The following is a 13,673-nucleotide window of genomic DNA, read 5'->3' as shown; positions in this document are numbered from 1 at the left end:
GCTTATTGAAACCTTAATCACCTTAAATAATTTAAAATTTATTTAACAAAGAGGGCATTTTAAATTATTTTTCATTTTAAGGTTTCAAAATTTAATTTGAAATTATGAAAATAATTTCAATCTAAATATAATAATATTGCCTTTTAATAATATTTTAACAAACTCTTTTTATTGACTATCAACTTAAATATCATTATTATATTAATTATCAATAATAAATTGTTTTGTAAGATTATGTGAATTTGCTACATAAAACTGCTCACACAAATAATTAAGATAAAAAAAAATTACCTGATTTCAGCTTGGGATGACGAATATTTTACGAGTGGTTATTACGTAAACAATATCAAAGAGTCACAACTACCGGTGATCAATACTTTTCACACAGGGGAGTCATTCAAATCCTTAATACGATCTTACTGGTGATATTTCGATTACAGTTCTTTGATCACGATAGAAAGTAACAATCGATACGATCTGTCCAATGGAAGCTCTCGCACAAGAGTTTAATCATACATAGGGAAAATCCCTTACCCACTGAATTGAACGCACCGGTTATTCTTGGAATTATTGTATCATTGAATTGCATATCACTGAAATTTATCGGAGCGGTGACTGCACTGGAAAGTGTGAGGCTTCACTGGACAGCGCGAAGACACCGCTCTACTTCATGGGAGTGACCTTGACTTTCCGAAATTTGCATTTGCAATGCACAATTACATAAAGATCATTTTTAATTGCTTGTGACATGATTTTGATTGCATATATTCTGTTTACTGCTGGCGCCATCTATTGGTAGCATAGAGAACCAAAGTTAACATATTAAAGAAATGACACATATATTTAATTCAAATTTTTTCATAAAATGGTTTACTCCAATAAAGTAATTAAATAAATAGTTTTAAAAAAATCAAATTTAAGAAGTAAGCAGAAATAGATAAATTAATTCAATCACACGTTACTTAAATTAGTAAATTAAGTATTAATTACAATTAATAAATTTCATATTTAATAATAATTAATAAATTTTAATTAATAATATGATTGAAATGGCAGATATTTCAATCCAATATTTAAAAATAACAATAGCTAAATTATTTGTTATTCAAAAAATCGTGGATTATGCATCTCTAGATTTCAGTTAGGAAGCTCTAATCTTTAACTTTTCAGGAAGTTCGAATTTGCCAGAACAAAGGCCCAAGAAACTTACATTACCTTAAGGGATTCTAAATATTTAAACGGGGCATAAGGAAATAACTGAATACCCACATATTCTCAATGGTTTGCCTGAAATGGTGAAATATGGGGAAAAGCAACTATTTTAGTTATTAATTTTCATAGTTGTAAGATTATAAGCAATAATAATTTATTTTGAAGTTTGAAATAGCAACTTTCAGAGGATGAACTAAAGAAGTAATAAGTAAATTATAACAAATGTATATATGGTGCAAAGGGATGAATAAAAAAAAAAAAATGTAACCAGCATTTGTGGTGAAATATATTCATTTCAAGATAGCGAAGTGAACTGAAAAAATAAAACATTTCTTGTATACAATTACAATTTTAAATTATTTTTATTTCTAGCTAAGATGGGCATGTTGCAGTTATGACAGTTATAAATTTTATCTTAGTAATATCTCAGTGATATTAAGATTGGATTTGCTTAATATTTCTTTCAAAATACAGTAAGTTCGCCAAAATTAAGGCAATCGTTTGTCATTAAGGTTGGGGACTTAAATATGAGTTTTTCGATATTGGACTGAGTTTTGATTAACGTAGCGAAGTTTCGATCATTTTCTTAAACGTTATACAAATACAGAATTTTTTGATTTCAGAATGCCATATGAACGTATGCATATTTTCCCTATTTTTTCATTTCATTTCCGATGTCAGTTTTAAATGCTCACCAATATATATATATATATATATAATTTTATTTTTGTTAAAATATAGTAAACATGATTTGTGAATAGTTATTAATTCATTTCATGTAGATGACCAGCCTTTCAAGGAGTCATATATAAAGGCAAATAACTTAATAGAAAATTAACGATAATTTTTGGAATTCCTTTGGAAAATTGTAATTCTTGAATAATGTGTTATTTTAATGTCAAAATTATGATTTTAAACGAAATATCAGTCAAAATGCTAAATGATTTAAAATCTGACTGCTTGTTTTCACTATTGTATCTGGTTTGGATTTTCTTATTATAAAATCTTGATTGAGTCATACCTTTTCCTTCCTTTTTTTTTTTTTTTAATCTAAAAGTTTTTATTCAGTGCATTCTCTCTTTTCAATTGTTTTTGTTTAATTTCAATAATTTCAGAACATAGAAGCAATGGTGCAAAAAGTAATTTTTTTACTTTTGATTTTGTACCATATTGAACTTTTTTTTTTCTTTTATTTACTTTGTTCTTAATTTTATTTATTTATTTATTGCTAATAATGTTACGCTCTGAATATACCATTCATTTTTTTATGTTTGTATAAGATATTTCAAAATGTAAAGTTTTTTTTTGGGGGGGGGGCATATCAAGAAAAGTATGCTTAGTTGTTATTACATTTGAATTTTAATTATATCTAAAATCTCTGTTGCAATGCAGAATGAAATCTGCTTTCTCTCTGATAAACTTAATAATTAATCTGTATTTTCAAAAACTGAGACTGGGGTTTGATGTGTAAATATTTAATTCTATGAATATTTAAAAATAATTATTTATGGCCTAATGTATTTGTGTTTTATATTCCTTTAACAATACTACTGCATGTTGAATTGAAACATTTTTTGTATTTCCTTTTATAGGTATGAAAAGTTATGAATGGGGCTTAGTTTAAATGCAAGGAAGGAGCTAAACTAATCTTGACATTTATTAGGTGTGTATATTTATGTTTTTCTTTCATATTTTCAAGTTTTTTTAAATTCAATTACCACTTTGTGTTCATATTTAAATGTGTTCTAATGTAAGGGATAAAAAAAAGGGACATGAATTATAAATTGGATCTTTGTTCTTGAATTGGAGAAGTGTGTCTGCATACAATAAGTTATGAACTTTTTTTCTTGAAATCAATGTTTTTCGTTTCTTGCCATCTTCTATATGTATTTTTCTTTCTTTATGCTTTATGCTGCTACAAGAGAATATTAGATCTCATTATTTTTATTTTAATATTTTACTTCTAATTGTACCGTTCTGTTGAAATGTTTGTATTAAAGAAAATACTTCTCAGACTATTTCTTTTGATTTTAAATATTCCCACAATTCTGTGTGTTTTTAAGACTGATTATGTTCTCATTCCACTATATTCTTTTCTCAGCCTTTTATTAAAATTAAAAACTGAAAATATTGGTTGTTTTGGGTATACGGTGTTGGAAAATGTATTTTTTGGCATATTCCGAAAAGCATGCTCACTTGTTATTACATTCGATTTCTAATTATATGTAAAATCTCTGTTGCAAACTGATGTCAATGCAGAATGAAATCTGCTTTCTCTCTGATAAACTTATAATTAATTTGTATTTGCAAATACTGAGACTGGGGTTTGATGTGTAAATATTTAATTCTATGAATTTTTTAAAAAAATTATTTATGGCCTAATGTATTTCTTTTTTATATTTCTTTAACAATACTGCATGTTGAATTGAAACATTTTTTGTATTTCCTTTTGTAGGTATGAAAAGTTATGAATGGGGCTTAGTTGAAATGCAAGGAAGGAGCTAAACTAATCTTGACATTTATTAGGTGTGTATATTTATGTTTTTCTTTCATATTTTCAAGTTTTTTTAAATTCAATTACCACTTTGTGTTCATATTTAAATGTGTTCTAATGTAAGGGATAAAAAAAAGGGACATGAATTATAAATTGGATCTTTGTTCTTGAATTGGAGAAGTGTGTCTGGATACAACAAGTTATGAACTTTTTTTCTTAAAATCAATGTTTTTCGTTTCTTGCCATCTTCTATATGTATTTTTCTTTCTTTATGCTTTATGCTGCTACAAGAGAATATTAGATCTCATTATTTTTATTTTAATATTTTACTTCTAATTGTACCGTTCTGTTGAAATGTTTGTATTAAAGAAAATACTTCTCAGACTATTTCTTTTGATTTTAAATATTCGAACAATTCTGTGTGTTTTTAAGACTGATTATGTTCTCATTCCACTATATTCTTTTCTCAGCCTTTTATTAAATTTAAAAACTGAAAATATTGGTTGTTTTGGGTATATGGTGTTGGAAAATGTATTTTTTGGCATATCCAGAAAAGCATGCTCAGTTGTTATTACATTTGATTTCTAATTATATGTAAAATCTCTGTTGCATACTGATGTCAATGCAGAATGAAATCTGCTTTCTCTCTTATAAACTTAATAATTAATCTGTATTTGCAAAAACTGAGAGTGGGGTTTGATGTGTAAATATTTAATTCTATGAATATTTAAAAATAATTATTTATGGCCTAATGTATTTCTGTTTTATATTTCTTTAACAACACTGCATGTTGAATTGAAACATTTTTTGCATTTCCTTTTATAGGTATGAAAAGTAATGAATGGGACTTAGTTGAAATGCAAGAAAGGAGCTAAACTAATCTTGACATTTATTAGGTGTGTATATTTATGTTTTTCTTTCATATTTTCTTTTTTTTTTAATTCAATTACCACTTTGTGTTCATATTTAAATGTGTTCGAATGTAAGGAATAAAGAAAAAGTAACATGAATTATAAATTGGACCTTTGTTCTTGAATTGGAGAAATGTGTCTTGATACAACAAGTTATGAACGTTTTTTTATGAAATCCATGTTTTTTGTTTCTTGCCACCTTCTATATGTATTTTTCATTCTTTAGCTTGATGCTGCTACAATAGAATATTAGATCTCATTATTTTTATTTTAATATTTTACTTCTAATTAAACCATTCTGTTGAAATGTTTGTATTAAAGAAAATACTTCTCAGACTATTTCTTTTGATTTGAAATATTCCAACAATTCTGTGTGTTTTTAAGACTGATTATGTTCTCATTCCACTATATTCTTTTCTCAGCCTTTTATTAAAATTAAAAACCGAAAATATTGGTGGTTTTGGGTATACGGTGTTGGAAAATGTATTTTTTGGCATATCCAGAAAAACATGCTCAGTTGTTATTACATTTGATTTCTAATTATATGTAAAATCTCTGTTGCATACTGATGTCAATGCAGAAGGAAATCTTCTTTCTCTCTTATAAACTTAATAATTAATCTGTATTTTCAAAAACTGAGACTGGGGTTTGATGTGTAAATATTTAATTCTATGAATATTTAAAAATAATTAGTTATGGCCTAATGTATTTGTGTTTTATATTCCTTTAACAATACTACTGCATGTTGAATTGAAACATTTTTTGTATTTCCTTTTATAGGTATGAAAAGTTATGAAAGGGACTTAGTTGAAATGCAAGAAAGGAGCTAAACTAATCTTGACATTTATTAGGTGTGTATATTTATGTTTTTTTTAATTCAATTACCACTTTGTGTTCATATTTAAATGTGTTCTTATGTAAGGGATAAAAAAAGGACATGAATTATAAATTGGACCTTTGTTCTTGAATTGGAGAAGTGTGTCTGGATACAACAAGTTATGAACTTTTTTTCATGAAATCAATGTTTTTTGTTTTTTGCCACCTTCTATATGTATTTTTCATTCTTTATGCTTGATGCTGCTACAAGAGAATATTAGATCTCATTATTTTTATTTTAATATTTTACTTCTAATTAAACCATTCTGTTGAAATGTTTGTATTAAAGAAAATACTTCTCAGACTATTTCTTTTGATTTGAAATATTCCAACAATTCTGTGTGTTTTTAAGACTGATTATGTTCTCATTCCACTATATTCTTTTCTCAGCCTTTTATTAAAATTAAAAACCGAAAATATTGGTGGTTTTGGGTATACGGTGTTGGAAAATGTATGTTTTGGCATATCCAGAAAAGCATGCTCAGTTGTTATTACATTTGATTTCTAATTATATGTAAAATCTCTGTTGCATACTGATGTCAATGCAGAAGGAAATCTTCTTTCTCTCTTATAAACTTAATAATTAATCTGTATTTTCAAAAACTGAGACTGGGGTTTGATGTGTAAATATTTAATTCTATGAATATTTAAAAATAATTAGTTATGGCCTAATGTATTTGTGTTTTATATTCCTTTAACAATACTACTGCATGTTGAATTGAAACATTTTTTGTATTTCCTTTTATAGGTATGAAAAGTTATGAATGGGGCTTAGTTGAAATGCAAGGAAGGAGCTAAACTAATCTTGACATTTATTAGGTGTGTATATTTATGTTTTTCTTTCATATTTTCAAGTTTTTTTAAATTCAATTACCACTTTGTGTTCATATTTAAATGTGTTCTAATGTAAGGGATAAAAAAAGGGACATGAATTATAAATTGGACCTTTGTTCTTGAATTGGAGAAGTGTGTCTGGATACAACAAGTTATGAACTTTTTTTCATGAAATCAATGTTTTTTGTTTCTTGCCACCTTCTATATGTATTTTTCATTCTTTATGCTTTATGCTGCTACAAGAGAATATTAGATCTCATTATTTTTATTTTAATATTTTACTTCTAATTGTACCGTTCTGTTGAAATGTTTGTATTAAAGAAAATACTTCTCAGACTATTTCTTTTGATTTAAAATATTCCAACAATTCTGTGTGTCTTTAAGACTGATTATGTTCTCATTCCACTATATTCTTTTCTCAGCCTTTTATTAAAATTAAAAACCGAAAATATTGGTGGTTTTGGGTATACGGTGTTGGAAAATGTATTTTTTGGCATATCCTAAAAAGCATGCTCAGTTGTTATTACATTTGATTTCTAATTATATGTAAAATCTCTAATGCAAACTGATGTCAATGCAGAATGAAATCTGCTTTCTCTCTGATAAACTTAATAATTAATTTGTATTTGCAAATACTGAGACTGGGGTTTGATGTGTAAATATTTAATTCTAAGAATTTTTAAAAATAATTATTTATGGCCTAATGTATTTCTGTTTTATATTTCTTTAACAATACTGCATGTTGAATCGAAACATTTTTTGTATTTCCTTTTATAGGTATGAAAAGTTATGAATGTGGCTTAGTTGAAATGCAAGGAAGGAGCTAAACTAATCTTGACATTTATTAGGTGTGTATATTTATGTTTTTCTTTCATATTTTCAAGTTTTTTTTAATTCAATTACCACTTTGTGTTCATATTTAAATGTGTTCTAATGTAAGGGATAACAAAAAGGGACATGAATTATAAATTGGACCTTTGTTCTTGAATTGTAGAAGTGTGTCTCGATACTACAAGTTATGAACTTTTTTTCATGAAATCAATGTTTTTTGTTTCTTGCCACCTTCTACATGTATTTTTCATTCTTTATGCTTGATGCTGCTACAAGAGAATATTAGATGTCATTATTTTTATTTTAATATTTTACTTCTAATTGTACCGTTCTGTTGAAATGTTTCTATTAAAGAAAATACTTCTCAGACTATTTCTTTTGATTTGAAATATTCCAACAATTCTGTGTGTTTTTAAGACTGATTATGTTCTCATTCCACTATATTCTTTTCTCAGCCTTTGATTAAAATTAAAAACCGAAAATATTGGTGGTTTTGGGTATACGGTGTTGGAAAATGTATTTTTTGGCATATCCAGAAAAGCATGCTCAGTTGTTATTACATTTGATTTCTAATTATATGTAAAATCTCTTTTGCAAACTGATGTCAATGCAGAATGAAATCTGCTTTCTCTCTGATAAACTTAATAATTAATTTGTATTTGCAAATACTGAGACTGGGGTTTGATGTGTAAATATTTAATTCTATGAATTTTTAAAAATAATTATTTATGGCCTAATGTATATCTGTTTTATATTTCTTTAACAATACTGCATGTTGAATTGAAACATTTTTTTGTATTTCCTTTTATAGGTATGAAAAGTTATGAATGGGACTTAGTTGAAATGCAAGGAAGGAGCTAAACTAATCTTGACATTTATTAGGTGTGTATATTTATGTTTTTTTTAATTCAATTACCACTTTGTGTTCATATTTAAATGTGTTCTAATGTAAGGGATAAAAAAAGGATATGAATTATAAATTCCACCTTTGTTCTTGAATTGGAGAAGTGTGTCTGGATACAACAAGTTATGAACTTTTTTTCATGAAATCAATGTTTTTTGTTTCTTGCCACCTTCTATATGTATTTTTCATTCTTTATGCTTGATGCTGCTTCAAGAGAATATTAGATGTCATTATTTTTTTTTTAATATTTTACTTCAAATTGTACCGTTCTGTTGAAATGTTTGTATTAAAGAAAATACTTCTCAGACTATTTCTTTTGATTTGATATATTCCAACAATTCTGTGTGTTTTTAAGACTGATTATGTTCTCATTCCACTTTATTCTTTTCTCAGCCTTTGATTAAAATTAAAAACCGAAAATATTGGTGGTTTTGGGTATACGGTGTTGGAAAATGTATTTTTTGGCATATCCCGAAAAGCATGCTCAGTTGTTATTACATTTGATTTCTAATTATATGCAAAATCTCTGTTGCAAACTGATGTCAATGCAGAATGAAATCTGCTTTCTCTCTGATAAACTTAATAATTAATTTGTATTTGCAAATACTGAGACTGGGGTTTGATGTGTAAATATTTAATTCTATGAATTTTTAAAAATAATTATTTATTGCCTAATGTATATCTGTTTTATATTTCTTTAACAATACTGCATGTTGAATTGAAACATTTTTTTGTATTTCCTTTTATAGGTATGAAAAGTTATGAATGTGGCTTAGTTGAAATGCAAGGAAGGAGCTAAACTAATCTTGACATTTATTAGGTGTGTATATTTATGTTTTTTTTAATTCAATTACCACTTTGTGTTCATATTTAAATGTGTTCTAATGTAAGGGATAAAAAAAGGACATGAATTATAAATTGGACCTTTGTTCTTGAATTGGAGAAGTGTGTCTGGATACAACAAGTTATGAACTTTTTTTCATGAAATCAATGTTTTTTGTTTCTTGCCACCTTCTATATGTATTTTTCATTCTTTATGCTTGATGCTGCTACAAGAGAATATTAGATGTCATTATTTTTATTTTAATATTTTACTTCTAATTGTACCGTTCTGTTGACATGTTTGTATTAAAGAAAATACTTCTCAGACTATTTCTTTTGATTTGAAATATTCCAACAATTCTGTGTGTTTTTAAGACTGATTATGTTCTTATTCCACTATATTCTTTTCTCAGCCTTTTATTAAAATTAAAAACCGAAAATATTGGTGGTTTTGGGTATACGGTGTTGGAAAATGTATTTTTTTGGCATATCCCTAAAAGCATGCTCAGTTGTTATTACATTTGATTTCTAATTATATGTAAAATCTCTGTTGCAAACTGATGTCAATGCAGAATGAAATCTGCTTTCTCTCTGATAGACTTAGTAATTAATTTGTATTTGCAAATACTGAGACTGGGGTTTGATGTGTAAATATTTAATTCTATGAATATTTAAAAATAATTGTTTATGGCCTAATGTATTTCTGTTTTATATTTCTTTAACAATACTGCATGTTGAATGGAAACATTTTTTGTATTTCCTTTTATAGGTATAAAAAGTTATGAATGTGGCTTAGTTGAAATGCAAAGAAGGAGCTAAACTGATCTTGACATTTATTAGGTATGTATATTTATGTTTTTCTTTCATATTTTCAAGTTTTTTTAAATTCAATTACCACTTTGTGTTCATATTTAAATGTGTCTTAATGTAAGGGATAACAAAAAGGGACATGAATTATAAATTGGACCTTTGTTCTTGAATTGGAGAAGTGTGTCTGGATACTACAAGTTATGAACTTTTTTTCATGAAATCAATGTTTTTTGTTTCTTGCCACCTTCTACATGTATTTTTCATTCTTTATGCTTGATGCTGCTACAAGAGAATATTAGATGTCATTATTTTTATTTTAATATTTTACTTCTAATTGTACCGTTCTGTTGAAATGTTTGTTTTAAAGAAAATACTTCTCAGACTATTTCTTTTGATTTGAAATATTCCAACAATTCTGTGTGTTTTTAAGACTGATTATGTTCTCATTCCACTATATTCTTTTCTCAGCCTTTGATTAAAATTAAAAACCGAAAATATTGGTGGTTTTGGGTATACGGTGTTGGAAAATGTATTTTTTGGCATATCCAGAAAAGCATGCTCAGTTGTTATTACATTTGATTTCTAATTATATGTAAAATCTCTGTTGCAAACTGATGTCAATGCAAAATGAAATCTGCTTTCTCTCTGATAATCTTAATAGTTAATCCTTATTTCCAAAACTAGTTCAGGACTTAAAAGTAGTTCAGTATTTTTCGTATTATGATTACCTTCCTCTTTTGGAGTTTATCACACTTTTTTATTAAATTTAAGAAATAAAATCTATGTAACTTTGCACATCTTACAACACACAAGAAAATTTATTAATGTATTAAGAGCTTTTTAAAAAGCATTACTTTGAAATGCTATGATTTTTATTAATGAAATTTTTTGTGATTTCATAGGACCTTAAGAATTCCATTTATCCTTCGATAAATAAAAATTCCATCCTGTATGAGAAAAATTATACCTTTCTGATAATATTAGAGAAATGTAGATGCAGTGCAGCCTAAAATACATTTTGTCTTTGTCATTCTGACCAGAATAGCTTTTTTTTCTTCTTTTTTTTTACTTCCTTTTCAAAGTGTAAATTTAATTATAATCATCCTGTATCAAAGACATCTCTTGCAAGTGATCCTCAATTTAATGTTTTGATATTTCTCTTTGTTAATATTTGTTACTTAAAACTGTTAATGTATTGATTAAATTAAAATCAATAATTTTTTAAAAATCTGGTTTGCGGAACGGAATCCCTAAACTTATATTGCTTAAGGGTCCCTAGAGGGTTCAATGTGGCCTTGACAACACTTCTGATAATTCATAGTCTACAAAAGATGAATTAAAGTTTGAAAGCCACTGTGGAAGGTTTATAGTAAACATTTCACTGTCAAAACATTTTGAGAAAAGATATTCTTTGAAATAGATGTTTCGAATTTTCACTATTTACACAGAAAAGTGGTCGTAATAAAACAGTATTAATCCTCTCCATAAATATTAGAACCTTTAGAATACGAAGCTCATCTCTGTGACTAATTATTGAAATACTTCATTTTTAAGGCATTTAATTGCTCTTTGTAATATTATTAATTGGTTTTAAAGAATCTTATAATTCAGTAAGAATTTAAAAAATTTTAGTATTTATTATATTTTGTTTGATGCAGCTTTTGATTTATAATTGTGCTTATCAATTTTTCAGTTCAGGTGGACCAGACTGTAGCAAGATCTATGAGCCTATGTAACTTTAAGACCTCTGATCGTCCCCTAAAAATGGATTCAATTCTTCCACTCTACAGTTTTTTCTCTGGCAGTGAAATCTATCGTGGACTGATTTCACCGTATTGACCTACTGTCCCTGAAGTGACCAGGGTTTCCCTATAAAATGCTCCGACATCAAAGGGTAGTGAATGGATCGTTCAATGAGGTCCATCTTCTCGCTTAGACAGCCTGTTCTACATTATGCGTTCAGATTGTAAAGAATAGTTACACGTTTTTTAAATCACAGTTTTTTTTAAGTTTTGAATTTCAAGTAGTTGATTATGGAGTGAAATAAGGAAATAATTATTTATACAGATAAAAAACTTTTTTTAAGTGAAATAAAAATATCTGTTTTGTATACGTTGTTTCGTTGAAATGCTATTGAATTTTCAATGAGCTATTATCGTGTTTTTATCATCAGTGTAATCATTAATTCTTTGTATGTTTTTTATCATGTGCAGTCATGAAATTCTTTTGACATAAGGCTGATAATATAAAAAAAAGAAAGAATTCGTTAGTATGAAACATGTTTTATTTCCAATTGTTTTGTTTATATAACTTGAAATTTTAAGATATAAATAAAGTAACATTCTTGTGGATATGTTTCAAATTGAATTTCAAATTAAATGTAATACTATACTAAAACAGTCTAAATTAGTAATACACTGAATATGTTATTTAAATTTGAGATTTTTTAAAAATAATCATCTTAACTATTGAGATGCGAGTTATAATAAATTGAATGAAATTATTTTATTCAGTAATTATTTTTAATTGTACTGTTTTAGAGAAAGAGATATGAAATTTTTCATGTTCTATAGAAATATGCTTAGTGATATTATCAGAAATATATTTTTTTCTGCATACTGAATATATTTTGAATGCATAGTGGTAAAATGTAGTAGATTCCCCTCTTCAAGGACACTTTCTGGATTAGAAACTTTTTTGCAATTTGAGTGAGAACGTATCCCTCTGAACGTTGTGTGATTTGTATTTGACAATTCCATGTCGGATACAAGCTATAATTCATGCAAAAGGAGGACCAGTGGCCTATTAATAAAAAAAAAAAAAAAAAAAATCTCTTTTCATGGATGCTCACATTATTTTGTTCAACCTCTGTAAATATATAATTGTACTATCAAAATAACAATAGAATAATTAAAATATTTTCTATGATTCCAAAAGTATATTGTAGATCTTCATCGTTTGAACATTTTTCAAAATGTTTTTTTTTTTTCCATTTCCAGCAAAAGTAAATAAATGCTCAACTGATTCAGTAAAATCGATAGTAGAATCCTATTCAGAAATCTTTTCAAATAATATTTACTGATGTTTCTAAATTCAATAAAAAATATGTCTACATTTCAAAAGTAGCATATAAATTGCAAAGGGTTCTATCATCAGTTATCAAAATTGATCTCATCATTCTAATATTACCTTCATAATCCTTCTAACATTATCTTCATAATCTTATGGACGATAGTTTAATGCATTGGAAGTATTTTCCAATAAAACACAACTAATTTGTCCTTTTGTGGTTATGTTTATTTTGCGATATCATAATCATTTATTATAATCTAAAAATTCTATTGTTTTGTTATGTGAATTGTACTTTTGGATATCTTGGAATAGAAGTAAATTTGCACAATCTGTTTGCAAATATTTAAATTAAATGCTTTTTCTCATGTTTAACAAATCACATATTCTCAAACATTCTTGCAAATGAATCCCTTGTGTGGTCAAGATTGTGGTATTGGTACTCTTAGTTTAGATCCTCTGATTAGTTTAAATTTGCTAAACATATTAGCTGTTTGCAAGACTATTTGGCAGATAGATACCATGAGGAAATGCATTGGCATTAGAACTGAATTTTGATGCCTAAACATAAGAAAAATGTTTTTACTTTAAAACTAGCAAACTTTTCATTTTCCTTTAAAATACATCGTTAAATAGACGAAGAATTTTTGCAAGTATTGCAACTATTTGATTCATTAATTCATAAAGTTTTCCAACTCTAAACTAAAAATCAAATTGTGAAAAGAAATTTAAAATAAAGAAATTCTATTCTAAAAAATACATCAATTTTTTATTACAGTCATAGAAAATTATAATCGGTATACGATAATTGGATCATTTAAAGGCCTATTTCAATTAATTAATAACACATGAATAAATAATAGAATTTAACAGCTAATAATTTTTTTAAAGCTTAATTAAATGCATTCAC

General features: G+C 26.7%; 1 long non-coding RNA gene across 1 annotated transcript; it reads left to right on the top strand.

Moving 5' to 3' along the window:
- The first annotated feature begins 1,546 nt into the window (after positions 1-1,546).
- Positions 1,547-11,804, top strand: LOC129960031 (uncharacterized). Its single transcript, XR_008783504.1, has 9 exons — positions 1,547-1,685; positions 2,805-2,875; positions 4,532-4,602; positions 5,398-5,468; positions 7,105-7,175; positions 7,970-8,040; positions 8,812-8,882; positions 9,654-9,724; positions 11,388-11,804. It is a non-coding gene; the product is annotated as an uncharacterized LOC129960031 (long non-coding RNA).
- The last annotated feature ends 1,869 nt before the right edge of the window (positions 11,805-13,673 follow it).

Source organism: Argiope bruennichi, chromosome X2, assembly GCF_947563725.1.
Source record: "Argiope bruennichi chromosome X2, qqArgBrue1.1, whole genome shotgun sequence".
NCBI lineage: Eukaryota > Metazoa > Arthropoda > Arachnida > Araneae > Araneidae > Argiope > Argiope bruennichi.
Note: the sequence above shows the minus strand (reverse complement) of the source record. Positions and strands in the feature narration are given on the sequence as shown.